At 44.8% G+C, this 27946-nt stretch overlaps 1 protein-coding gene across 1 annotated transcript in view; it reads left to right on the forward strand.

Annotated features, from left to right (window-relative positions):
- The window catches only part of htr2aa (5-hydroxytryptamine (serotonin) receptor 2A, genome duplicate a), a 403646-nt gene that overhangs the window by 246224 nt on the left and 129476 nt on the right, over nt 1–27946 (forward strand). The window contains exon 2 of the mRNA XM_078231947.1: nt 19233–19310. The gene's annotated coding sequence lies outside the window, so the exon portion shown is untranslated. The remainder of the gene's footprint in view (nt 1–19232; nt 19311–27946) is intronic.

Genomic DNA, 27946 nt, shown 5'->3' on the forward strand with positions numbered 1-27946 from the left:
TAACGATCACAAGACTCCCATACCAAGAGCTTTAATCTGAGCTCCGCAATGACAAATGATCACTCAAACTGAACAAGGACACTCTGAAAGCCTCCCTAAGTAAATGCAATATTCCCATCAACATGTGGGAATCACTTGCCTTAGAATGCACAAACTGGAGAAGAAGCATCCACAAAGGCGCCAATCACCTCAAGAGTCACTGGGTGGAGCACGTGGAAGCCAAGTGCAGACAGCGAAAAGAGAATGCAGAATCCAGGGCGTCCCACCCACTCACCTCCTCAAACACCACCCTACCAAATCTGCGGCTCCAGGATTGGACTATTCAGCCACCGCAGAACCCACCTCTCTGGAGTGGAAGCAAGTCATCCTCCACCTTGAGGGACTGCCAAAGAAGAGGATTGGCCCTTCCAAAAGTGCATCATTTCACATTTTTGCACATTGACCTTGATTTGCCACACACCTGTCAATTTCACTCTCCTGTCTGTCACTCTATACTCATCTTCATTATCTGCCAATTGCCAAATTTTGTATCATCTGTAAACTTTAATCTCTACTTCCTATTCCCAAGTCTGTGTCATTTATAAAAGTTGAGGAGAGTTGGCAAAACACTGCCACAAACCACCTTGCAGTCTGTACAAATCCTTTCACTACACTTTGCTTCTTGTCACATGACAATTTTGTATCCATACCACCACTTTCCTCTTAATTTTGTTCATAGGGCATGAGTGTCACTAGCAAGATTGCCATTTATTACCTGTTCCTAATTGCTCTTGAGAAAGTGGTGGTGAGTTGCCTTTTGAATCACTGCAGATCATGTGGTATAGGTATATCCATAGTGCTATTAGGGAGGGAGTTTCAGGTTTTTGACCAGCGATAGTGAAGGTATATCTCTATGTTTCCAAGTCAGAATGGTGTATGGCTTGGAGGTGAGCTTGCAGATGGTACTATTCCCATGCATCTGTTGTCTTTGTCCTTCTAAATGATAGATGTCATGTGTTTGGAAGGTGCTGTCAAAAGAGCTTTGGTGAGTTGCTGCAGTGCATCTTGGCACTGTGCATCAGTGGAGGAACAGCTGAGCATTTAAGGTAGTGGATGGTGTGTTGATCAAGCTTGTTGTTTTGTACTGAACAGTATCAAACTTTTTAAGCATTGTTGGAGTTGTGAATGCTACTTATCACTGTAGAAAAATAATCAGTGAACATAAGACCACAAGATATAGGAGCAGAATTAGGCCATTCGGTCCATCGAGTCTGCTCTGCCGTTCAATCATGGCTGATATGATTCTCATCCCCATTCTCCTGCCTTCTCCCCATAACCTTTGATCCCCTTATTGATCAAGAAGCTAGCTATCTCTGTCTTAAAGACACTCAATGACCTGGCCTCCACAGCCTTCTGCGGCAAAGAGTTCCACAGATTCACCACTCTCTGGCTGAAGAAATTCCTCCTCATCTCAGTTTTAAAGGAGCGTCCCTTCACTCTGATGTTGTACCCTCGAGTTCTAGTCTCTCCCACTCCTGGAAACATCCTCTCCACGTCCACTCTATCTAGGCCTCTCAGTATTCTGTAAGTTTCAATTAGATCCCCCCTCACCCTTTTAAACTCCATCAAGTATTGACCCAGACTCCTCAACAGCTCCTCATATGACAAACCCTTCATTCCTGGGATCATTCTTGTGAACCTCCTCTGGACCCCCTCTAAGGCCAGCACATCCTTAGGTGTGGGGTCCAACACTGCTATTAATATTCTAAATGGGGTCCGACTAGAGCCTTATACAGCCTCAGCAGTAATCCCTGCTCTTGTATTCTCGTCCTCTAAAAATAAATGCTAACATTGAATTTGCCTTCCTAACTACCAATTGAACCTGCATGTTAACCTTAAGAGAGTCCTGAGCCAGGACTCCCAAGTCCCTTTGTGTTTCAGATTCCACATCCCCACTTCCAACCTTTAGTAAAATTATTCAGCTATGGTTTCAGATATGATATCTATGGATAGCATTTCAAAGCTTGAATGCCATCTGGAGTCACTGCGGTGCAAATGTGAAGTTAAGATCTTCAGGGTTAGCATGTTTATAGATGGGGTCACCCTGCACTTAAGGGTATACAGGGAGAGGGGAACAGATGACCCTCAGACAGTCAAGAAAAAAACAGGCAAATAGTGCAGGAGGTTCCCAAGGATATCTCATTCTCCAACCAGTATGCAGTTCTGAATACTGATGTAAGTGATGATTCATCTGGGGAGTGTAGCCAGTGTCCAGTTGACCCTGTTGTACAGGAGGAAGAGTGGAAGAGCAATAGTGATAGACTAATTCCTGGGATGTTGGGATTGATGTATGAGGAAGGAAATCATGTTTATCCAATTTATTGGAGTTCTTCAAAGAGTCACAAGTGCTGTGGATAAAGGGGACTGATTGTATTTAGATTTCCAGAAGGCATTTAATAAGGTTTCACATCTAAGATAAGTGCATGAAATAAAAGCTCATGCTTTAGTGGGTAACATATTGGCATGGATTGAAGATTGGTTAGGTAACAGGAAACAAAATAGCATAAATTGATATTTTTCTGGTTGGCAGGATGTGACGAGTGGTGTGCCACATGGATTGGTGCTGGGGTCTCAACTTTTTACAATTTATATAAATGACTTGAATGAAGGGACTGAAGATATGGTTGCTAAATTTGCTGATGACGCAAAGGTAGGTAGGAAAGTAAATTGCTAAGAGGACACAAGGAGGCTACAAAGGAACATAGGTTAAATGTGTGCAAAGATGGGCAAATGGAGTATTATGTGGGAAAAAGTGAAATTGTCCATTTTGGCAGGAAGAATAAAAAAGATTGACACTGGAGCAAAGTGTAATGTATTGTCCAGCCGAATGTTATGGGAACAAGGCCCATATGCATCACATTAATGCTTACGCGGAATTTGGATGTGGTTGCGGTGACGGAGACATGGTTAAAAGAAGGACAGGACTGGCAGCTGAATATCCCGGGGTATAAGTGTGTTAGGCGAGACAGAGGAGGGGCTAAAAAAGGTGGGGGAGTAGCGGTATTAGAGAGCATATTACAGCGGTGCAGAGGGTGGACAATTTAGAGGGGTCATGTAATGAGTCGCTGTGGGTGGAGCTCAGAAACAGGAAAGGTGCAATCACTATGCTGGGGGTGTACTACAGGCCATCCAACAGCCCACGGGAAGTGGAGGAATGGATATGTCAGGAGATTCTGGCTATGTGCAGAAAAAATAGGGTTGTTGTAGTGGGAGACTTCAATTTCCCTGGTATAGACTGGAAAGTGCTTAGGGCTGGTGGTCTGGATGGGGAGGCATTTGTAAAATGTGTACTGGAAGGTTCTTTGGAACAGTATGTAGATAGCCCAACTAGAGAGGGGGCTATACTGGATCTAGTTCTGAGAAATGAGCCCGGTCAGGTCGTCAAAGTTTTGGTAGGGGAACATGTGGCAAATAGTGACCACAACTCTGTTAACTTTAGGATAGTAATGGACAAGGACGAGAGTTGTCCTAAGGGTAGGGTGCTAAATTGGGGGAAGGCTAACTATAGCCGGATTAGGCAGGAGTTAGTGGCCGTTGATTGGGAGAGGCTGTTCGGGGGTAAGTCCACGTCTGGCATGTGGGAGTCTTTTAAGGAACAGTTGATAAGGCTGCAGGACAGGCATGTGCCTGTAAAAAGGAAGGATAGGAAAGGTAGGATTCGAGAGCCGTGGATAACCAGGGAAATTGAGGATCTGATTAAAATGAAAAGGGAGGCGTACATTAGGTCCAGGCAACTGAAAACAGATGGAGCTCTGGAGGAATACAGAGAGAGTAGGAAAGAACTCAAACGGGGAGTTAGAAGGGCAAAAAGAGGTCACGAAATGTTCTTGGCAGACAGGATTAAGGAGAATCCTAAGGCATTTTATTCCTATGTTAGGAACAAAAGAGTTGTCAGGGAGAAAATCGGACCTCTCAGGGACAAAGGAGGGGAATTATGATTAGAACCTAAGGGAATAGGGGAGATCCTAAATGAATACTTTGCATCGGTATTCACAAAGGAGAGGGGCATGTTAACCGGGAGTGTCTCGGAGGGAGGTGTTGACCCGTTAGAGAGAATCTCCATTACAAGGGAGGAAGTGTTAGGTTTTTTAGGTAACATTAAAACTGACAAATCCCCAGGGCCTGATGGCATCTATCCTAGACTGCTCAGGGAGACAAGAGATGTAATTGCTGGGCCTCTGACGGAAATCTTTGTCTCTTCATTGGACACAGGTGAGGTCCCTGAGGATTGGAGGATAGCGAATGTGGTACCATTATTTAAGAAGGGTAGCAGGGATTATCCGGGTAATTATAGGCCAGTGAGCTTGACGTCCGTGGTAGGGAAGTTGTTGGAGAGGATTCTTAGAGACAGGATGTATGCGCATTTAGAACGGAACAATCTCATTAGTGACAGACAGCATGGTTTTGTAAGAGGGAGGTCGTGCCTTACAAATTTGGTGGAGTTTTTTGAGGAAGTGACAAAAATGGTTGATGAAGGAAGGGCCGTGGATGTCGTCTATATGGATTCCAGTAAGGCATTTGACAAAGTCCCACATGGCAGGTTGGTTAAGAAGGTTAAGGCTCATGGGATACAGGGAGAGGTGGCAAGATGGGTAGAAAACTGGCTTGGCCACAGGAGACAGAGGGTAACAGTCGAAGGGTCTTTTTCCGGCTGGAGGTCTGTGACCAGTGGTGTTCCACAGGGCTCTGTACTGGGACCTCTGCTATTTGTGATATATATAAATGATTTGGAAGAAGGTGTAACTGGTGTTATCAGCAAGTTTGCGGTTGACACGAAGATGGCTGGACTTGTGGATAGCGATGAACATTGTCGGACAATACAGCAGGATATAGATAGGCTGGAAAATTGGGCGGAGAAATGGCAGATGGAATTTAATCCAGATAAATGCGAAGTGATGCATTTTGGAAGAAATAATGTAGGCAGGAGTTATACAATAAATGGCAGAGCCATCAAGAGTATAGAAAGACAGAGGGACCTAGGTGTGCAAGTCCACAAATCCTTGAAGGTGGCAGCACAGTTGGAGAAGGTGGTGAAGAAGGCATATGGTATGCTTGCCTTTATAGGACGGGGTATAGAGTATAAAAGCCGGAGTCTGATGTTGCAGCTATATAGAACGCTGGTTAGGCCACATTTGGAGTACTGCGTCCAGTTCTGGTCGTCGCACTACCAGAAGGATGTGGAGGCATTAGAGAGAGTGCAGAGAAGGTTTACCAGGATGTTGCCTGGTATGGAGGGTCTTAGCCATGAGGAGAGATTGGGTAAACTGGGCTTGTTTTCCCTGGAAAGACGGAGAATGAGGGGAGACCTAATAGAGGTGTACAAAATTATGAAGGGCATAGATAGGGTGAACAGTGGGAAGCTTTTTCCCAGGTCGGAGGTGACGATCACGAGGGGTCACAGGCTCAAGGTGAGAGGGGCAAGGTATAACTCAGATATCAGAGGGACGTTTTTTACACAGAGAGTGGTGGGGCCTGGAATGCGCTGCCAAGTAGGGTGGTGGAGGCAGACATGCTGGCATCGTTTAAGACTTACCTGGATAGTCACATGAGCAGTCTGGGAATGGAGGGATACAAACGATTGGTCTAGTTGGACCAATGAGCGGCACAGGCTTGGAGGGCCGAAGGGCCTGTTTCCTGTGCTGTACTGTTCTTTGTTCTTTGTATTAACCCAGTACCCAAGTGGGCCTTATGGTTTATGGTGGACAAACCATCTGCACTGAGGGTCATCTCCATTGCACACAGGGAGTTTCATATAGTTGACGAGAACATAATGCTACGATTAGATCTTCGAGACAGAATTACACTGGGACTCATTTACTTTAAGGGGAATTGATTACAAAAGTAGGGAGGTTATGCTTCAGTTGTACAGGGCATTGGTGAGACCATATCTGGAGTACAATGTACAGTATTGGACTCCTTATTTAAGAAAATATATAAATATGTTGGAAACTGTTCAAAGAAGGTTTACAAGACTAAAACCAGAATAGACAAGGTGACTTATGAGGAAAGTTTGGACAGGTTAGATTTGTACCCACTAGAGTTTAGAAGAGTAAGAGGTGACTTGAAACCTTTTGTAAATTCTTGGGCGGCATGGTGGCACAGTGGTTAGCACCGTTGTCTCACAGAGCCAGGGAGCTGGGTTCAATTCCAGCCTTGGGTGACTGTCTGTGGAGTTTGCACGTTCTTTCTGTGGAGTTTGCATGTTCTTCCTGTGTCTGCATGGGTTTCCTCCAGGTGCTACAGTTTCCTCCCAGAGTCCAAAGATATGCAGGTTAGATGGATTGACCATGCTGAATTGCCCCTTAGTGCCCCAAGATATGTAGGTTAGGGGGATTAGCTAGGTAAATACGTGGGGTTATGGGTATAAGGCCTGGGTAGGGCTCTATTGGAGAGTCAGTGCAGAGTCAAGGGGCCCAATGGTCTCTTTCGGCACCTTAGCGATTCTATGATCCTGAGGGGTCATGACAGGATGGATGTGGAGAAGGTTTTCATCTTGTAGGAGAATCTAGAACTAGAGGTCACTGTTTAAAAATATTCAAAGAGGAAGAGAGTTCCAGACACACATGATCCTTGAAAAGCAAGGATAAATTTCAGATTGTTGGGATTCAGTGCTGTCTGAGATTGTCCAGTATTCCCTTTTGGGAGTGGAGGATGGCAGAAGCAAGCCATCCAGGTATTCAGCCAATGTGGCTTCCAAGGCTGACTGCAATATAATTTTGCTGGTGGCTAAGCTCTCCGGTGATCTTAGAAAATGTAAGTGCATTGTTTAAAGGAGTCTTTTCTTGTGCTGTCAATTGCCTTGAGTGTGATTCCAAAGACCGTCCAGCCCTTTAGGATTTTAACAGACACTTCACCGGCCATAGCAATGCTGAACACTCAACAGTGACAATGGGAACAAGGAACAGAGTATATGTTCAGCTGATTGGAAGACAGCTAGGAGAATAAGCAGACAACTAAGTGAATTGGTGGAAAATGGGAGGATGGCCAGGCAGCCTTTGGAGACTGAAAAAGCTTTTCATCACATTCACTGGAGACATATAAGCAGAACGTATAAGCTGTTGCTTGCCTACTTTGGTGTTTTTGTGTATGAAAGAAAGACTTGTATTTATATCATGCCTTATTATTACATAGAATTTACAGCACAATTATAGCCCATTTGGCTCAACTGATTCATGCTAAGGTTTATGCTGCATAAGAGCCTCCTTCCATTGCTCTTCATCTAACCCTATTAGCCTATCTACCCTTCATTTCTCCCTCATATGTTAATCTTAAATGCATCTCTGCTAGTCACTTAAATGTGCCTTGCAATCTGGATTTCCACATTCTAACCACTCTCTGGGTAAAATAATTTCTTCTGTTTTCCCTATTGGCTTTACTAGTGACTATCGAATATTCATGGCCCTTAGTTCTGGCCTTGCCCCACAGGGAAACCTTCACGAAATAAAGTTTATCTCTTCATGATTGGAATGACCATTTCAATTTATCCCCTTCATTTTTCCAGAGAAACCATTCACATCCTGTCCAATTTTCTTTGATATAACAGACCCATCTTTATGCGATGAAGGGGAGGGTCCTTCAGAACATGGAAGAAGGGGACATGGAGATTCCATCAAATCTAAACCTGCTCCCAAGATTGCGATTCTTTGGGATCATCAATTTAGTCAGTTGCCAGTCACAATCTTGGGTGGATCAGGGATTGGGCAGAGAGGTCATTGCTTTCAACAGAAGTGACAACAAAGCTGTGATCTTCAGAAAGGGGGGACCACTCTGCTCCTCCTGACCCACAAGCAGTGCTATGGAAAGCACTTACCTGCTTTACCCAACAGCTCCCATGTCCATTTCACTGCCCATATTCTGAGCCCTGGTAAACCTGGCTAGCAGCTCTTAACTTTCAATTATCCTTTCAATAGCATTGTAGGAGCCTGATTGCTCCTTAATGACAGGACACTTACAGCGATAGGTGCCAATCTGTGCAAGAGCGGCACAGGGATGTACACAGCAGATCGGGGTAGCGTTCCCCATTTTAGATGGTGTCTATGGCATTCGCTGCTCCCAATATGGTCTACTCCACATTGGAGAGACCAAATACAGACTGGGTGACCGCATTGCAGAACACCTTTGGTCCATCCGCAAGCAGAACCCAGAGCTTCCTCTCACTTGCCATTTCAACACACCACTCTGTTCTCCTGTCCACATGTCCATCCTTAAGCTTTTGCAATGTTCAAGTGAAGCCGAACGCAAACTTGAGGAACAACACCTCATAGAAACATAGAAACATAGAAAAACTACAGCACAAACAGGCCCTTCGGCCCACAAGTTGTGCCGAACACATCCCTACCTTCTAGACCTACCTATAACCCTCCATCCTATTACGCTCCATGTACTCATTCAGGAGTCTCTTAAAAGACCCTATTGAGTTCGCCTCCACCACCACTGACGGCAGCCGATTCCACTCGCCCACCACCCTCTGTGTGAAAAACTTACCCCTAACATCTCCCCTGTACCTACCCCCCAGCACCCTAAACCTGTGTCCTCTCGTAGCAGACATTTCGACCCTGGGAAAAAGCCTCTGAGAGTCCACCCGATCTATGCCTCTCAACATCTATTAGGTCTCCTCTCATCCTTCGTCTCTCCAAGGAGAAAAGACCGAGCTCCCTCAGCCTATCCTCATAAGGCAGCCTATCCTCATCTTCCAATTGGAAACTTTACAACCTACCGGACTGAACATTGAGTTCAACAACTTCAGAGCATGAACTCTAACTCTCTCCTTCACCTCCACTCCCTGTCCATTTATTTTATTTTATTTCTTCTTTTCATCTTATCCATTTTTATTACCTTATATTATTTTTCCATTTCTAGAATCTCGCTTTCCATCTTGTTTCTCCCGCCCCCTCCTCACTAGGGCAGTCTGCCACATTCCTATGCTCTGCACCTTTGTCCTACCATTTACACATTCTGATCTCTGAATGGACACTCTTAGCACCATTATAACTCTTTACCACCACCATTTACATTCCCTTTATCCTTTTGTCTATCAGTTACAGCCCCCAATCCTCCCACCCTCAAAGTATAAATCTTGTCCGGTTTTCCTTGCTTTCAGCTCTGACAAAGGGTCATCCTTACTTGAAACATTGGCATTATTCTCTCTCCACAGATATTATCGGGGTGGCACAGTGGTTAGCACTGCTGCCTCACAGTGCCAGGTACCCGGGTTTGATTCCCGGCTTGGGTCACTGTGCGGAGTCTGCACCTTCTCCCCGTTTCTGCGTGGGTTTCCTCTGGGTGCTCCGGTTTCCTCCCACAGTCCGAAAGCTGTGCTGGTTAGGTGTATTGGCCATGCTAAATCCTCCCTCAGCGTACCCGGAACAGGCGCTGGAGTGTGGCGACTAAGGGATTTTCACATAACTTAATTGCAGTGTTAATGTAAGCCTAATAAATAAACTTTAACTGTCAGACCTGCAGCATTTTCTGTTTTTGTTTAGATGGTGTCTAGTCATGATGCTCTAGACATCTTGAGTGGGACAGGCCTGATGGACCAGCTGTATTCCTGTCCATCATTTCATTTCTGAGCAACATTGCATGAGATGCTCGATCACACATTAATATTCTTGACTTATTTCTGTGACTTTCTTATCTGCTAAGTCACACCTGAAATCCTGTCAGTTCTGGGAGATTGACAACATAGCCCTTCACCATTTTTTCTCATGATTGTTAATTCAGGCCTTTCAGTTGTGTGGACTGAGGTGTTCAGTGGTTCACTGTGTTTGGTTATGCGTCAGCTTAATGTTGATGCTCACTTGTATGATTAATGAAGCCTGGGTGTGGACCCAGAGAAAAGAAAAGCCAGCAGTTATAGGAAACTAGAGCTGTAAGCATTGAGTAGTCGTTTTAAAGCACTACATAAAACTCTTGTAAATAAAGTTCCTACACATATAGAAACTACTGCATTATTTCTGACAAGCTCTGAAGCATATAAAATAAACAGCTAGCAAACACAACTGTGGCAAGCATGTTGCCCAATAAATAATGGCTTTCCATGTTCTCAGTGCCTCAGTCAAAGTTTCATGCACCTTGCCCTCAAAGCAGAAGTTTAGTTGTGAGCAACCTTTCATTCCTGCAGCTCAAAAAACAAATGTATGACACCAGCATGCACCATTTTAGAGCTATAAATGCCTGCTGACTGCTATAAATAGATATTGTATTTGATTGTTACATCAAGAGTCTTATAGATTAGTATTTTCAAATAATGACCATGTTCAATAATCTGGGAAAAGAAACCCTGGGAGTGATTCTCCCAGCCCAGTGCGCTGCTCGAGTAGCACGGGGGGCCTGTAGTGGGACTCGCGACTGGCTGCATGTGATGAGGGGAGATCAGGGCTGGCAATTGGGGCTGGCCCGTGGTGGGGAGGGGTTAGGGCTGGTCATTTGGGGCTGGCCTGGCAGGGAGGAGTGGGATTGGGTAAGCCAGTGATCATGGGGGATGGGTGATCAGGTAGGCCGGCGAATGGGGAGGCAGGTCAGGTAGGCCAGAGTGCTTGGGGGAGGGTGGGTGGAGTTTGGGATGCCAGCAGTCAGGACAAGGGGACTGGTGATCAGGAGACCGGCGATGCGGAGGGGGTGGGGGGAGCCGTGCGCATGCACTGAACTCCTCACTGACGGATTGGTTAACGCAATGGATTGGTTAACGCGCAATGGCTCACTCAGCACTAAGCTGTCGGCCTCTCCAGCGGAATGAGGCCCTACCCCCACTCCCCCCACTTACTGGGGCACTCCCCTGAGGCACTCTGTGAATGCCGGAGATTCATTTCACTAAGTATGTGATGCGCTATTCAGACACGAGGCTTGAAGCTCAGTAAATGAAAGGCTTTTATTTACTGTTAACGAAGCTACCAGAACTTATATACACTATCCCAGACTGAAGGGGTCCCGGCCAGAGCAGGGACTCTTATACCTCTCCCAGGAGGCGGAGCCCGACTGGGATGTGCCACAACACTACAGTACAAAGGTGTAACAACCCCACCCTAACCCCAACAGCAACAATAGCACAACCCAACAGTAACATATGTACATCCTTGTAGTACTGGCCAGCCCCTGGCTCAGCACTATCCAGTGGGAACCAACGATGGTTCACCACAGTATGCTCAAAAAACAGGTGGGTCAGCCTCCCATTTTGTCGCCTGTTGGGCACTTTGTTTTTTTTGGGAGAATCTTGGCCCACGTCCTTAGCATGAGAAATTATTTCAAACCGATCATCTTTTATGAATTGACTTTGTTGACAGGACAACAGTCATGATCCCTAGTCAACAGGAGTAACGAAGTGCCATATATTCCTCTTTTCAGTAACATTTGTGAAAAAGTGAACGTGAATTGTAAAATAGTAGTAATGCAAACTGGATTAGTAAATCCGAGTCCTGAACTTATCAATGATTTAAGTAACAACAAAGTGCTGTATTACATTTAGATGCCTTGGTTCAGGTCTTGGCTTTGTGAAGTAGTGTAAAACAAGTGCTAATGAGCCATATTCAATGTCTGCTGAGTTTTATTTGAGGAAGTGGCGTAGTGGTATTTTCACTGGACTAGTAATCCAGAGATCCAGGATAGGCTCTGGGGACCCAGGTTTGAATCCCACCACAGCAGATGGTGAAATTTGAATTTAATGAAAGTCTGGAATTAAAAGTTTAATGATGACCATGAAACCATTGACGATTGTTGCAAAACCCATCTGGTTCACTAATGTCCTTTAAGGAAGGAAATCTGTCGTCCTTATCTGGTCTGGCCTCCATGCAACTCTAAATCCACAGCAATGTGGTTGACTCTAAATTATCCTCAGGGATGGGCAATAAATGCTGGCCCAGCCAGTGATTGGACACATCCCATGAACGAATGGGGCAGCACTGCTGCCTCACAGCACCAGGGACCCAGGTTCGATTCCCAGATGGGGTCACTGTCTGTGTGGAGTTTGCACATTCTCCTAGTGTCTGCATGGGTTTCCTCCGAGTGCTCCGGTTTCCTCCCACATTTCAAAGATGTGCGGGTTAGGTGGATTAGCCATGCTAAATTGCCCCTTAGTGTCAGGGGGACTAACTAGGGTAAATGCATGAGGTTATGGGGATAGGGCTTGAGTGGGATTGTGGTCGGTGTAGATTCGATGGGCTGAATAGCTTCCTTCTGCATTGTAAGGATTCTATGATTCTATGAATAAAAAAAATTAGTGACTCAGAGTTGAAATCAGAAGATATAACAGAGGTTGGCGACTCACAATTACCCATTTTATCCTATCACACAAGGTCAATTTCTCCCTATTTGTGAATTTATATAGTGCCTTATCATATCCCTGGGAAACATCGCAAAGTATGTCTCTCTCCAAGTTCCTTCCAGTTACTGATGATTGGATGCAGAGTTGTACCAGTTGGTTCTACTGAAAGCTGTTTTACTGCCTCCTGATAGCTCATGTCTGTCCATTCCTTGATGTTACTTATCGAAGAAACTCTTGGTCTTTAACAGCTCCTTTTATCATTGAAGTGGCCTTCAATCAGTGTGCTCTCTATATCATTGTACCTTGTTAGTTGGCCAAAATAACTCAATTTTCGGCTCTTAGTGCTGTCTATGATGCCTGTTCTGGATTTCATTTTACCCGGGGACATTCTTGTTATTTGCTCTCTTTCCAAGATATTCTAAGTATTTCTCTATGTGCCCACATTTCAAAGCTTCGAGTCTTTTGATTATTTGGTTGCCTACAGTCCACAGCCATAAAGAAGTGTTGACAAAACATTTGAGTAAATCTTATCCAAAGGCTCTTTGTTATTCTTTTATTCTCTTTGTTGTTAGAACCAAATTCACTTTCTTAAAACCACCTCTTGCTATTCAATTCCTCTGATAATGTCAGACACATTTAGCATCTTCTGTAATAATTTGACCAGGTCCAAGGACCATGGGTTCAATCAATTGAGATTGTCACCTTGATTTTGTGGCCTCCTTTTACCATTGTTTGATGTGGCAGCCAAATTGCACATTCCAGGATTCCACAGCCAGGTGATGACTGAATGGTCAATCGATTTATTGTTAACTCTAAAGAAGTCAGATGGACTCATATTGGCCTCTAATTTCATGGCTCCCCTGCATCAGAAATGCACTAGGGAGTCCTACTTGGATGTTTCCAGGTAAGGGCTAACTTCCCCTGGACAATTGCCCGGGGCTGGGAACTATCCATCAAAGTGATTTAAATCGCTAACTTTGGAATGGTTCTGGTAGTTTTACACCAATAGTTTCTCTGAAAGAATTAGGAGGAAAAAAAACACTTCTAACTTCAGAGTAACTATTTTAAAAGCACAAACTGAGTCTGGCACAGGACCCCCCCCTCAACAACACTGATCCTCCCAGGGGTCCCCCACCCCAATCCTAACTAAGCACCCCGCCTCCCTCACTGATGTTTATACCCCCAACCCTGTGATGCCGACTACCCCTTGATGTCCGAACACCCCAACTCCCTAATGGCCCAACTCCCCATCCCCCCGATGTCCAACTCCTCACCCACCCTCAATGTCCAAACTCCTCCCCCCATGACTGGATCTTCTCCAGCAATGTCTGGACTCCCACCCCCACATCTCATTCCCACCTCAGAAATTTGCCTCCTTGCTTTCAGTGGGACCTTTAAACCCACCTGCTTTACAGAAGCTATTGCTGTAAAAGGTTTGCATTTCCTCCATCGCTGAACTTCTTTTGCACATTGTCCTGGAGCTGAGGACGCGATGCTCTTCTCGAGTTCACCCGGCCTGAGTCGGGAAGGTCAGGAGATCAGGCACTTTACAATTTAAGCACAGGTAACTCAGTGCGGAGTAGCAATCCACTGCTGTCTGCCACTTCGAGGACCTCACAGGCTGTTAACTTTGTTTCTCTCTCCACAGATGCTGCCAGACTTGCTGAGTTTATCCAGCATTTTCAGTTTTTGTTTTGGACTTCCAGATTCCACAGTATTTTGCTTTTATTGATTTTTGTTGTTGAATTAATTTCGGAAGGGATGTTGTCCAGAAGTTCAGCGATGGAGGAAATGCAAACCTTCCTGCTCATCCTCAGAGTGTCATGGGATCTTAATGTGTGTCTAATTATTAGACTGGATAAGCAGGACAGTAAAGCTTTTTTAAAATCATTTATGGGATGTGGGCATCGCAAGCTAAAGTCATAGAGGTTTACAGCATGGAAACAGGCTCTTTGGCCCAACTTGTCCATGCCGTTCAGTTTTTACCACTAAGCTAGTCCCAATTGACCACATTTGGCCCATATCCCTCTATACCCATCTTGCCCATGTAACTGTCTAAATGCTTTTTAAAAGACAAAATTGTGCCCGCCTCTACTATACCTCTGGCAACTTGTTCCAGACACTCACCACCCTCAGTGTGAAAAGATTGCCCCTCTGGACCCTTTTGTATCTCTCCCCTCTCACCTTAAACCTATGCCCTCTAGTTTTAGGCTCCCCTACCTTTGGGAAAAGATGTTGACTATCTGCCTTATCAATGCCCCTTATTATTTTATAGACCTCTATAAGATCATCACTAAGACTCCCATGCTCTAGGGGAAAAAAAGTCCAGCCTCTCCTTATAACCCAAACCATCAAGTCCTGGTAGCATCCTAGTAAATCTTTTCTGCACGCTTTCTGGCTTAATAATATCCTTTCTATAATAGGGTGACCAGAACTATACATATTATTCCAAGTGTGGCGTTACTGATTTCTTGTACAACTTCAACAAGACATCCCAACTCCAACAAGACTTCCCAATTCCTGTATTCAATATTCTAACCAATGAAACCAAGCATGCCAAATGCCTTCTTCACCACCCTGTCTATCTGTGACTCCACTTTCGGAGCTATGAACCTGTAATCCTAGATCTCTTTGTTCTGTAACTCTCCCAAACGCCCTACCATTAACTGAGTAGATCCTGCCCCGGTTCAATTACCAAAATGCGTCACCTCATGTTTATCTAAATTGAACTCCATCTGCCATTCATCAACCCAGTGGCCCAATTGATCAAGATCCCTTTGCAATCTTAGATAACCTTCTTCACTGTCCACTATGCCACCAATCTTGGTATCATCTGCAAACTTATTCGCCATGCCTCCGAAATTCTCATCCAAATACTAGACGAGAACTTACTGCCCATCCCTAATTGCCCTTGAGAAGGTGCTGTTGAACTGTCTTCTTGAAATGCTGCAGTCCATGTGGTGTAGGTACACCCACAGTGCTGTTAGGGAGAGAATTCCAGGATTTTGACCCAGCAGCCGTGAAGGAACAGCAATATATTTCTCAGTCAGGATGATGAATGACTTAGAGGGGAACTTCCCCCCAATGGTGGTGGGAGTCTCTGCTGCCTTTTGTCCTTCTAGGTGGTAATGGTCATGGGTTTAGAAGGTGCTGTTGAAAGAGTAACATCCCTTCTGTAGGACAGTACCTTTAACAATTTAGTGCTCTCTCTCATTTCTGCGTTGAAATATCAGTGATTGTATTTTCAATTCCTAGAGTGGGGACTGACCTCACATCCTTCTTAGTCAGTGCTATCAGCTAGATGGTGCAAGGCCAATCTTCCATCATTAACACCTTAGCTGCGATTCTCCCCAAAAAGTTCTAAGTGTCAAATTTGCAGGAAAACTGATGTAAATCGCGCTGGGTCTTTCAATGCGAATTCAGACAAGATTCCCCCACACTCTGTGCATTGCAAAGGTCACAATCGGGAATATCATTAAAAGCTCGGGGGGTGGGGCCTATTCACGTTGGAGGCTGACAGTTCCGGAGCTCCGTGCATGCACAGTGGCCCCAAACTGTCAGCCTGCAGTCTGCTGTTTAGCTCGATCGCAGCCCCATGACCATTCCCGGGCCAGCCCTGACTCCCCTCCCATCCCGGAGCCCCCCCAATCTCCAGACCGCCCCCCCCACCCCCTACAGACCTTCCAAGCTGACAACCCCCCCTCCAAGCCGCCCCGATCGCTGGCCTCCATCCAGCCCTGACCAACCCCCATGCAGAGTGGCAGCGGGCCCTGCCCCCTTGGCACTGCCCCATGTCTGATGGGCATGGGCACTTTGCCCCTTGGGCAGTGTCAGGGAGCACAAGCTGGCACTGCCAGGGTGCCCATGCCCAGGGAACACCACCTGGGAGCCCCGATTGCCCTCCCTTCACTCCAGTGGGGTCGTTCCGCTAGTTCCCTGAAAGTGGGAAGCGAGTGAAATACTCCTGGCGGGGTGGGAGATGCTAGCGGGCCAGGAATCTGGACCTGGGAGGCGCAATGATTCCGCCATTCAGAACTGCTAACACAGCAGACACCTGGATATCTGCTTACTGGGTGGACAGTGATGCTATATAACTAGCATAAAATTGACAAATGTAACAAGGCTTGGTACATTCACTCTGAAGTAATCAGATGTGACACAATACTTGGAAAGAACTGACAGGATGGTTGGTTGCTTATTCCGAGCCAGGAAATGTTGGAAATACACAGCGAGTCTGTGTGCAACTGGAAATACAGCTGCACATTAATATTGTCGGTAAAACACACCCATTAGATTGAAAGATATCAAGAGATTTGGTCAGGCTGGAAAATAGAAAGTCTCAGAAATCTAAAACTATGCCTCATGCAGTAGCTGAGGTGGCCTTTTAAACCTGACCTTCCCTTCTAACTTTCCACTGGATGAAGGGAATGCTAGGCCAGCCTGTTTCTGAGCATTAATGATAGGGAATCTCTGTTACTATCTTCTGCACCTCAGACTGGAACCCTCAAAGTACTGGAAAGAGAGCTCAAAGAACATAAGCTGAAAAGCCTGGACACACTCAACAGGTCAGGCAGCATCTGTGGGGAGAGACACAGAGGATGTGCATGATTTACCTGTGGTGACACAATTGTCCTAGAGATCACCTCCTAATTGGCTGTGTTTCCACTCATTGTCTTATTAAAGTTAATGGGTGAGTTCCCATTGCTGCCATCCCAATCAGAGGGCTAACTTCTCCCCGAAGACTTGGTAGTCCTGCCTGGAGAGGTGGGTGCTGCTGAGGTAGATCGATGACCACAAACGTGCCTCAACGTGGAGGTGCCCTCAGAGGCATGGATGGATACGAGTACAAAATTATGAGGAACACAGCCAGCAATGGCAGAGGGAAAATCACTCCGGCAAAACGTTTGGGCCACAGGTGAGGTCTTTCCTGCCCACAGCCATGTCAATGGGCATTGAAGCCTCCAGCTCCACTGCGATCCCTAGCCTGCCACATGGAGGCCACCTCCATTAAAAGGAGAGAGAAGGAAAGAGCCATGGAGAAAGTCTGTGACAGGATGGACAGCAGAAGAGATTGAACAATAAGCGATTATTGATGCAAGGCAAAAGGAGATGACAATGAGATAAGTAAAGAAACAAAAGGTGGTTTGAGAATAAATGTAAATGGAATAGCAGACTCATTCCCAACAGCTGATGTTCAACGAAATGGGGTCAGAGGTTCTGATGTGAAATTATTGAACTCGATGAAGGCTATAAAGTGAATTTGAATGATGAGGTTCTGTTCCCCTAACTTCTTCACAATGCTATTTCCCAGTTTTTAAATCGTGGCAGGAGACGTTTCTGATAACCAGGTTCTCTCGGGGTTTGTTAGACTATCTACTCAAGGACCATTGTTGGGAATGCATTTGTTATAGTATATAGACAAATGTCAGAGTCCTGTATACGTGCCAATATGAGCTTGGATTATGGAGCATTTGAAGAATTAAATGAACATGGCCTATATTAAAGTTACAGAGGAATTCGCTGTAGACTAACAGTTCTTTACAATCAGTTGAACTGAGCTGCCTGTCTCTCTATCATTCTCCCTTCATCTCCTTCCAATTTGTGACAATGATCACTTCTTATTTGTACAGTTGCTCATTGCATGAATCTATTAGAGTCTACATTTCTTTACATTCTGCTATGATTCTTAGCCAGACCATGAGTTGGGGAGGTCGGTTAGGGACCAGTAACATTTTGTTTAAAGTAGACAAAGTTTGAGATTCGAGACACTTACTAAGTAAATAAAGCCACAAGATTCAACAGGTTTAGAACGAACAAAAGTAAACTTTACTTTTTCCAAAAGATAAATGAATTTGCATTATCTATCTTATCCTCTAACATCAGGGTAAGTATCAGGTATATGTGAATTAACAGACAAAATGTGGTCAAACACACCACACTACAGAATAAATGACAAATGAGACCAAATCTGATTCTATGGATTTCTCTACAACACAATGTTTGTCACATTGTGAGCCAAACAATCTCACTAAAACTTCATCTTTCTCATAAAGCTTTCAATCTCCATATTTGAAGATTTCACCTTGGAATTCTCTCCAAAGATCACTCCCACTCAGACGGCTTCAACAAGGACCCACCTCACAGGCTTTCAATCTCACTGTCTGAGATTATTATTTCCAAGTATACTCACCTTCCGAGCACAATTTCAGATCTCTAGCTGTGCCAAGGAGGACCCAATGGCTTACAGCATGGAGGCACCAATCTTTGGCTGCCTTCTCAGGTATTCAGGGCTTCTCACATGCCTACTTTGCTTGTGGTCTGCTCAGCACTTTCTGTAATTTAGAGCCTATTGCTCTGCTGCTTTCTTTTAACTTAATTCAATCAGACCTATTTCTGTCCCCTAACTTTTATCCCTTGCCTGTGACTTCATAGAATCATAGAAATCATAGAAACCCTACAGCACAGAAAGAGGCCATTCGGCCCATCGAGTCTGCACCGACCACAATCCCACCCAGGCCCTACCCCCATATCCTTACATATTTACCCACTAATCCCTCTAACCTACGCATCTCAGGACACTAAGGGCAATTTTAGCATGGCCAATCAACCTAACCCGCACATCTTTGGACTGTGGGAGGAAACCGGAGCACCCGGAGGAAACCCACGCAGACTCGAGGAGAATGTGCAAACTCCACACAGACAGTGACCCAAGCCAGGAATAGAACCCAGGTCCCTGGAGCTGTGAAGCAGCAGTGCTAATCACTGTGCTACCGTGCCGCCCTTCCTTTTAGAACCTCTCCCTGTTCTCCTCCCTGGTTTGGGACCTCTCCTAGCCCTCCTCCCTGGTTTGCCTCCTGGGCTTCTCCTAGGTAATGGCACCCTGTATCTGGTCATTTGACCTGCATTTTTTGACACAGTTCATTTTTCTTCTGCACAGGTTCCCAGAGCCAGTCCTCAGCCTGAAGAGTGTAAAATAACCGAACTGAAGTTCCCAACCTCCAAACTCCAGATGAAGGTAAGTTTATGTTTCAGCAGAATACAGTTTTAACCTGAACAAGTCTCTACCAAGATGTTCCTAATCTATTCACAGTTAAAGAAAGGAAAGTTTTCCATTTATGTAGCACTTTTCATGTCCACTGGATGTCTCAATGTACATAAACCAGTGAAGTCATCTTTGAAGTGTAGTTACTGTTGTGATGTAGGAAATTAAGCAGCTAATTTGTATTCAGCAGGTCCCACAAGCAGCAATGTGATAATGGTCAGGTAATCTGGGTTTTTTTCTGATTTTGATTGAATTGAGGGGTAAATATTATTCAGGACACCTCCCCTGCTTTTCTTTGAAATAGTGTACACAGAATCTTTTTCACCAATCTGAGCAGGTGGATGGGACAATGTGATAAACATCTGAGTGGTTTGTTGAGAAATCCATGGAATTGGGTTTGGTCACACTTGTCATTTATTTTGTCGCATAGTGTGTTTGACCACATTTTGCCTGTTGATTCACATCTACCTCATATTTACACTGAATGTTAAAGAATACAGTTTAATGACTCATCCGAGAAACAGTAACTCCGTCAGTGCAGTGTACTGCATTGGAGTGAGTGTCAGCCTCGATTTTTTGTGCTTAGGCCCTGGAGTAGGACTTAACCTAGAGCTTTGTGGGTCAGAAACAATGGTGCTACCAACTGAGCCACAGCTGACGCATTTCTGTTCTGGTGTCTTCTTTCCTGAAGTTGCACAGAAAACCTCAGTGTTGAGCTTTGGCTATCTGGGGCGGTAGCTCTCTCCTGATTCAAGGATGTCTACTCAGGGTCACACGCTTCTGCCTTGGGTTTTCGCATGACTAAACAGATCGATTCTCGACTCACAGTATGCATGGGGCAGGACATCCCAAGAGATAGTGAGCTTTAGTACAAGTTACAGATTGGAATGATAAAGTGAATCCAGATGTAAGTAGCCTGTAGCAAAGTTCTGTGCAGATATAGGCAGTAGCTTTTACAGTGTTCTGCTTGTAAGTTTTTTTAAATTATAAAACTAATGTAAAATACAGCCAAATATAAATGGATTTTTTAGTATTTCTCAATCTTCATCTCAAACACTATAGCAGAGTAATCAGGTTGTTTGACAAGCTTAGCTCAGACTCACACTGAAACAGTAATTACGGGTAGTTGGCTCTACCAGAAGTTATAAATACTTTGTGCTCCAAGGGTCAAGGAATCACTGGAAGCAACAGCAGAGAAGATCATTAGACACATGTTGCCTGTGAGTGCTGGTTCTTTAGCAGAACTATCCAATTAGTCTCACTCCCCAGCCTTTTCCTGCAGCCCTATTTTTTCATGCTTTAAAATATTTATCCAATTCTCTTTCGAAAGTTATATTGAAACTGCCTCCACTACCCTTTCAGGCAGCACGTTCCAGATCATCACAACTTGCTACATTAAAACAAAATGTTTTCCTCATGTTGCCTTGGTTTTCCCATAAAGCCAAGATTCAGCATAATAGCAGAGTATTATCAGAATGCACAATGTATTCCAAAAACACCCGCAAGCATTTATCTAGTTATATGTTGCCTGGTTATATTCACTTGTGCAAAGTCAGTATTAATGGACATATTGATGATGCAAAACACCCTGGGAGCAAAACTCAATCACCCCCCAAAAATATGGGCTAGGATCACGATACAAGATTAACTTTGAGAAGACAGTGATACTAGATAGCCATTACTGGACAGACAACTCAGCCTTTAGAACTCCCAGTTGTGGCTGCAAAGAACAGTATCATTTCCCCTGACTGTACTGTCCCCTATCATTACCACATTCCTTTTCACTGCTTCTACTTGAATGGCTTCCAGCACCCTGGTGTCCATCCAGTCAGTCTGCCCATCCACCCTGTGGTTCCTGTTCTTATCCGCACAGGTAGCTTGTACCAATTGGTCAAAGCCAAGTGCTGAGGCTCCTCCGGAACTCCCTACTGTAGCTCCATACCTTCCTGATTCGCAGTTACACCCTCCAGTCCTTCACCATTGACTAACTCTAAAGTTCTATTTGATCTAAGCGTGTGACTACCTCCCAGAACACACTGTCCAGGTAACTTTCCTCCATGCTGATGCTGTGAAATGGCAGCAGCTCAGACTTGAGCTCAGCCACTCTGAGCCCACTTTCCTCGAGCTATGGGATGCTCACTGCGGTTCTGATTGCCTGGGGTTGCAATGTTTCCCTCCCCCTAAGCTCCCACATGCTGTAATTAACAGCACACCACGTGGAAAATAGCTCCGAGGAGCTGGACACAATGCCACAGAAATTCAATTACCTCACATGAGTGGTCAAAGTCACTGAATTCATCCTCGATCAGTCGGACCTCACATCTGACATCCACATCCTTCAGCTCATCCTCAAGCATTTAGCACTATTGCAAGCCTCACACTCATATATAAGTTAACACACACGCACGCACCCCTAAAAAAGATTGCACCACAGTTTCTCACACAATTCCCCCTCTCCTGCCTGCAGGGCAAGGGGGCATGTAACCAAAGGCAGCAAGAGATAACTGCATGGTGGGGGGAGTGAAACAACTGGGGTAGTAGTGGAAGGCATGGCTGAATGTCCTCAACCTGATGGAGGAGACGAGCTCACCTTTGTTGGAGTGACAATGACTATAGCCAGCAGTGGGACTGAAACTATTGAAGGTGACACTACGCTCGTAACTTCTCATCACATCCCACTTCTCTCGTGACACAATCTCTTCTACTTTAGAAGGTGCAGTTGGTGTTTGCATGGATCTCTTACATTCCTCACCACTGTACACACTACAGAGCTAACATTTTTGCTTCTGCTTTCAAATAGTCAAGAGCTGACACCTGGCCAGGAACAAGAAGTGGAAGAGGCAGGTGATGAAGAAACACTGTCACTCACTCTCACAGCCACCAGTCCAAATACTGACACTGCACATATTTCAGAGGATGTCTTAGAGGCAAGATCGGCACGCAGTGAGACAGCAGGTATGATTAACCCTGCAGTCAGGTCAGGGAACAAGGGGAGCACAGGTGCCATCCTCCTGGTAGATATGGTTGCCAATGAACAAAGAAAATTACAACACAGGAACAGGCCCTTCGGCCCTCCAAGCCTGCAACGACTATGCTGTCCATCTGAACTAAAACCCCCTACCCTTCCAGGGGCCATATTTATCTATTCCCATCCTATTCATGTATTTGTCCAGATGCCCCTTAAAAGTCACTGTCGTCTCTGCTTCCACTACCTCCCCTGGCAGCGATTTCCAGGCACCCACCACCCTCTGTAAAAAAAACTTGCCTCGTACATCTCCTTTAAATCTTGCCCCCTGCACCTTAAACCTGTGCCCCCTAGTAATTGACTCTTCCACCCTGGGAAAAAGCTTCTGACTATCCACTCTGTCCATGTCTCTCATAATCTTGTAGACTTCTATCAGGTCGCCCCTCAACCTCCGTCGTTCAGTGAGAACAAACCAAGTTTCTCCAATCTCTGCTCATAGTAATGCCCTCCATACCAGGCAACATTTCTGTACCCTCTCCAAAGCCTCCACATCCTTCTGGTAGTGTGGCGACCAGAATTGAACACTATATTCCAAGTGGGACCTAACTAAGGCTCTAGAAAGCTGCATCATGACTTGCCAGATTTTAAACTCAATTCCCTGGCCGATGAAGGCAAGCATGCCATGTTCTTCCAGATGCTGTATGCCTTCTTCACTACATTCCCAACCTGCGTTGCCACTTTCAATGACCTGTGTACCTGTACACCCAGATCCCTCTGCCGATCTATACTCTTCAGGGTTCTGCCATTTAATGTATATTTCCCATCTGTATTAGACCCCAAAATGCATTACCTCACATTTCTGCTACTGAGGACTTTGATGAGCAGCGAATGAGGAGAGACTGGTGGACATGCAGAGAGAAATGCCGTGCATGGAAAAAAGCCTGAGGTTATTGTCAAGGAACATGAAAGAATCCAGCATCAATCTTGCACAAGGGTTTGCACAAAGTTTGGAGCCATTCTTTCCAACATGGGAGTGGTGTCCAATTCCATAAGAACTTGTGAACCCAGCCATGATGCAGCATCTGATGTCAAGCATCTCAAGCTTCTTTGTTGTTCAAGCAGAAACCAAATATTGTCAGAGTGCTGCAGGGGGAGTTCGGAATGAAGTCATGCAAGCTCAGTTTGTTACCATCAGTTTACTGCTATGCATGGCCAGACTGCTGCCACCATGGCTACAGATTCTCAAAGTTTCCCAGCAATCTGTATTCTAGAAGGTTAGTGGGATTGCTTAGATGCCACCATAAGGTGATGGTGTTCCCAGTGTCTGCTACCCTTGTTCTTCCAGATAGCAGTGTTTGTGGGTTTTGAAGGTGGTGACTAATGAGCCTTGGTGAGTTCTTGCAATGCATCCGATGGATGGTACACACTGCTGTTGTTGTGTATCAGTGGTGGAATGAGTGAATGTTTGTGGATGGGGTGCCAATCAAGTGTGCTGCTTTGTCTTGGGTGGTATGAAACTCCTTGAGTGTTGGAGCTGCACTCATCCAGGCAAGTGGAGAGTATTCCATCACACTGCTGACTTGTAAATAGTGATGATGTGGAGATGCCGGCGTTGGACTGGGGTAAGCACAGTAAGAAGTCTCACAACGCCAGGTTAAAGTCCAATAGGTTTATTTGGTAGCACAAGCTTTCGGAGTCTTTCTCCTTCTTCAGGTGAGTGAGGAGCTGTGTTCACAAACAGGGCATATACAGACACAAACTCAATTTACAAGATAATGGTTGGAATGTGAGTCTTTACGGGTAATCAAGTCTTAAAGGTACAGACAATGTGAGTGGAGAGAGGGCCAAGCAAAGGTTAAAGAGGTGTGTATTGTCTCCAGCCAGGACATTTAGTAAGATTTTGCAAGCCCAAGCAAGTCGTGGAGGTTACAGATAGTGTGACATAAACCCAAGATCCCAGTCGAGGCCGTCCTCATGTGTGCGGAACTTGGCTATCAGTCTCTGCTCAGCGATTCTGGTTGTTGTGTGTCATGAAAGCCGTCTTGGAGAACGCTTACCCGAAGGTCAGAGGTTGAATGCCTGTGACTGCTGAAGAGTTCCCCAACTGGAAGGGAACACTCCTGCCTGGTGATTGTTGAGCAGTGTTCGTTCATCCGTTGTCGTAGCGTCTGCATGGTCTCCCCAATGTACCATGCCTCGGGACATCCTTTCCTGCAGCGTATCAGGTAGACAACGTTGGCCAAGACGCAAGAGTATGTACCGTGTACCTGGTGGATGGTGTTCTCACGTGAGATGATGGCATCTGTGTCGATGATCCGGCACGTCTTGCAGAGGTTGCTGTGGCAGGGTTGTGTGGTGTCATGGTCACTGTTCTCCTGAAGGCTGGGTAGTTTGCTGCGGACAATGGTCTGTTTGAGGTTGTGCGGTTGTTTGAAGGCAAAAAGTGGGGGTGTGGGGATGGCCTTGGCGAGATGTTCGTCTTCATCAATGACATGTTGAAGGCTCCGGAGAAGATGTCGTAGCTTCTCCGCTCCGGGGAGGTACTGGACGATGAAGGGTACTCTGTCCGCCGTGTCCCGTGTTTGTCTTCTGAGTAGGTCGGTGCGGCTTTTCGCTGTGGCGCGTCGGAATTGTTGATCGATGATTCGAGCGCCATATCCTGTTCTTATGAGGGCGATCCTCCTCATCTGAGCAGATCCTGTGTATACGGAGGACTTGTCCTAGGGGATGGCTTCTTTAATGTGTTTAGGGTGGAAGCTGGAGAAGTGGAGCATCGTGAAGTTACCTATGGGCTTGCGGTACAGTGAAGTGCTGAGGTGACCATCCTTGATGGAGATGCGTGTGTCCAAGAAAGCAACCGATTCCGGAGAGTAGTCCATGGTGAGTCTGATAGTGGGATGGAACTTGTGATGTCATCGTATAGTTGTTTCAATGATTGTTCACCATGAGTCCAAAGGAAGAAAATGTCATCAATGTATCTAGTGTATAGTGTCGGTTGTCTGTACCTTTGTACATTGTCTGTACATTTAAGACTTGATTACCTGTAAAGACTCGCATTCCAACCATTATCTTGTAAATTGAGTTTGTGTCTGTTTATGCCCTGTTTGTGAACAGAACTCCTCACTCACGGAGCGAGACTCAGAAAGCTTGTGCTACCAAATAAACCTGTTGGACTTTAACCTGGTGTTGTGAGACTTCTTATTGTAAATAGTGGACAGGCTTTGGGGAGTCAGGAGGTGAGTTACTTGTTGCAGAATACCTCGCCTCTGACCTGCTCTTGCAGTCACAGAATTTATAAGGCTAGTCCAGTTCAGTTTCTAGTCAGCGGTAGTCCCCAGGATGATGATAGTGCGGATTCAGTAATGGTAATTCCACTGAATGTCATGGGTAGCTAGGAGACATAAGTAATTTGGCACTTACCCATTGAGCTGTAAACCACTCTGCTCTCCTCAGGTCTGTTGCCTCTCAGCCACTTTCTCCTAAATGAATACTCTCCGCTCCTTATATGGTGTTAATTTGTTTATACTGGCAAGGTGCTGCTCCCTGTGCCCTATGATTATGTACCAGTCTTGTCTTTGAACATAACATAAAAGCCAATTGGATCAGTCTGATCCATTGAATTCCAACTTAGTGTCTTTTATTTTGCTGTCAATGACTTGTACAACGTAGACTCTATGCCTGTGCTATTTTCAATGCTTACAACATACATCCTTGCTAACATCCTGTCCCAGAACAGAATTTTACATTCTTACTTTCCAAATCTGTAGCTTCAAAGTATTATTGCCCATTTAGCAAATGGAAGAGCAACACATTATAATATATCTCCGTCTATCGGAATCTTTTAGCCTATTTAAAATTAATGGATTAGCATCTGTGTCAAAAGAGTGAAGGGAGGTTACACAAGCATAAATCCACCAATATTGCCATCAGTCATTTCCAGACTTCATGTCCACATGCACTGCTAAAATGTAGCGATAGTGCTGCCTTATATTTTTGTTTATGTATAATTTATGCAATCCCTTGTCAGGACTTGATTGATATAATGTGTGACATGTCATCATACTTGTTACCTCTACATGATGTCTATAGGCCAATCCACCCTACAGTAAAAATCTAGTTTCCCTTTTGCACAATTGACAAAATGCACAACAGAAAATATTTTGAGACAAATAGATGAGAATGTCACCACCAATGTAGCCTTCTGGAATTTTATACTCACTAAGTGACTTGTTCATAATTTTACCATTTTGTCAGCAGCTAATAAATACCAGGAAAGGGATTTTGAAATATTCTCCGCCAAGAATTAAATCTAGCCAATAGTTCTGAACTGCCAAATAGCACAGCAGAATCTGGATATTTGTTCAATTTCCACTGACAGCTTGACTTCTAGCTGAGGAGTCACAGTGGATGGCTACAATATCTAATGTTGGCTAGAGTGACTTACATTTTGATGCAGAGGACTGGCAAATGCATTGGATACCTGCAGATTGGGTTTGAAATTATTAGCCCTGTTGAGTCTGCAGTCTGCAGTAGTAAACATAACTCATAACATTAGCTGTCCAGATCCTCATATGTCCAAAGGCTGCAAAAATGATGCAAAACCTACTTTGCCCAGCCCTCAGGCAATATATTTTTCCCTTTCCGCCTCAGACTTTTTTATCGATTTCTCTGATTCAGCACCATGAGAGATTCTATGATTACGTTAATATGACTTGTATTCTGTTTGTCGGTTTTTCTTTTGGCCAATTGACCACAATGCAGTAAAAGGGAGGCCTATTTCTAACTCTCTGAGTCACAGCCTCTAAACCAGTACTCTAAAACCATGTAAAAGTTTACATTTGGACAACTGGTAAATGTTTATGATAATGTATCACCATGTAGAAAATAACTGTTGTAATAGATCAAGTATACAACAAGGTCAGACTAGGTTACAATGTGACTGCTCTGCTTGACTCCCTGGCTCCAAATGCAAGTCCATTCTCGACCCATGATACGCACCCTCCTGCCAATTGGCTGTTTCCCACCGGACGATCTGTAGGGTCCTTACCAATCATGTGGCCCTCGGGAAACGCGCCGCCCCTTAAAGGGCCTTGCCACTATAACTGTCAAGCATTGAAAGAAAGAAAAATTAAAACTTGTGTTTCAATATCTTCTTTCATGCTTCCATAACTTTCTAGTTCATTCAAAATGCCAATATAATATCTTTAAAGTGGCATAATTGTTATGATGTAGGAAATGCGGCACAATTTGTATGCAGCAACATCCCACAAATTGCATTGAGACAATGACCTAATTTCATTACTTTAGATATGGTGATGAGAGTGCGTAGTTCAAATTTTAGTTGTATCTTACATTGACTGAGTTTGGAGTTGTCAAAACTGCAGTGGGCACACTTTCTTCTGCCTGCGTCAAAATGTCACAAATCTTACAAAGATAGAAGAAGGGAATCTAGCATTTTTCTTCTCTAGTGCACTGTCCATTTGCAATAGGTCTGCTGTTACCTGCCTGAGTCTAACTCCGTATAGACAATTTTACTAAGTACAGATCCCTGCACCACAAAAATATTGCTTAAGTAGTTAGGAAGGAGGTATATTAACCAAGTACAAATGAATGCAGTGTAGTTAATAAACCTTCTGATATTTTG

The sequence above is a fragment of the Mustelus asterias genome, chromosome 17 (genome assembly GCF_964213995.1).
Source record: "Mustelus asterias chromosome 17, sMusAst1.hap1.1, whole genome shotgun sequence".
In the NCBI taxonomy this organism is placed as follows: Eukaryota; Metazoa; Chordata; class Chondrichthyes; order Carcharhiniformes; family Triakidae; genus Mustelus; species Mustelus asterias.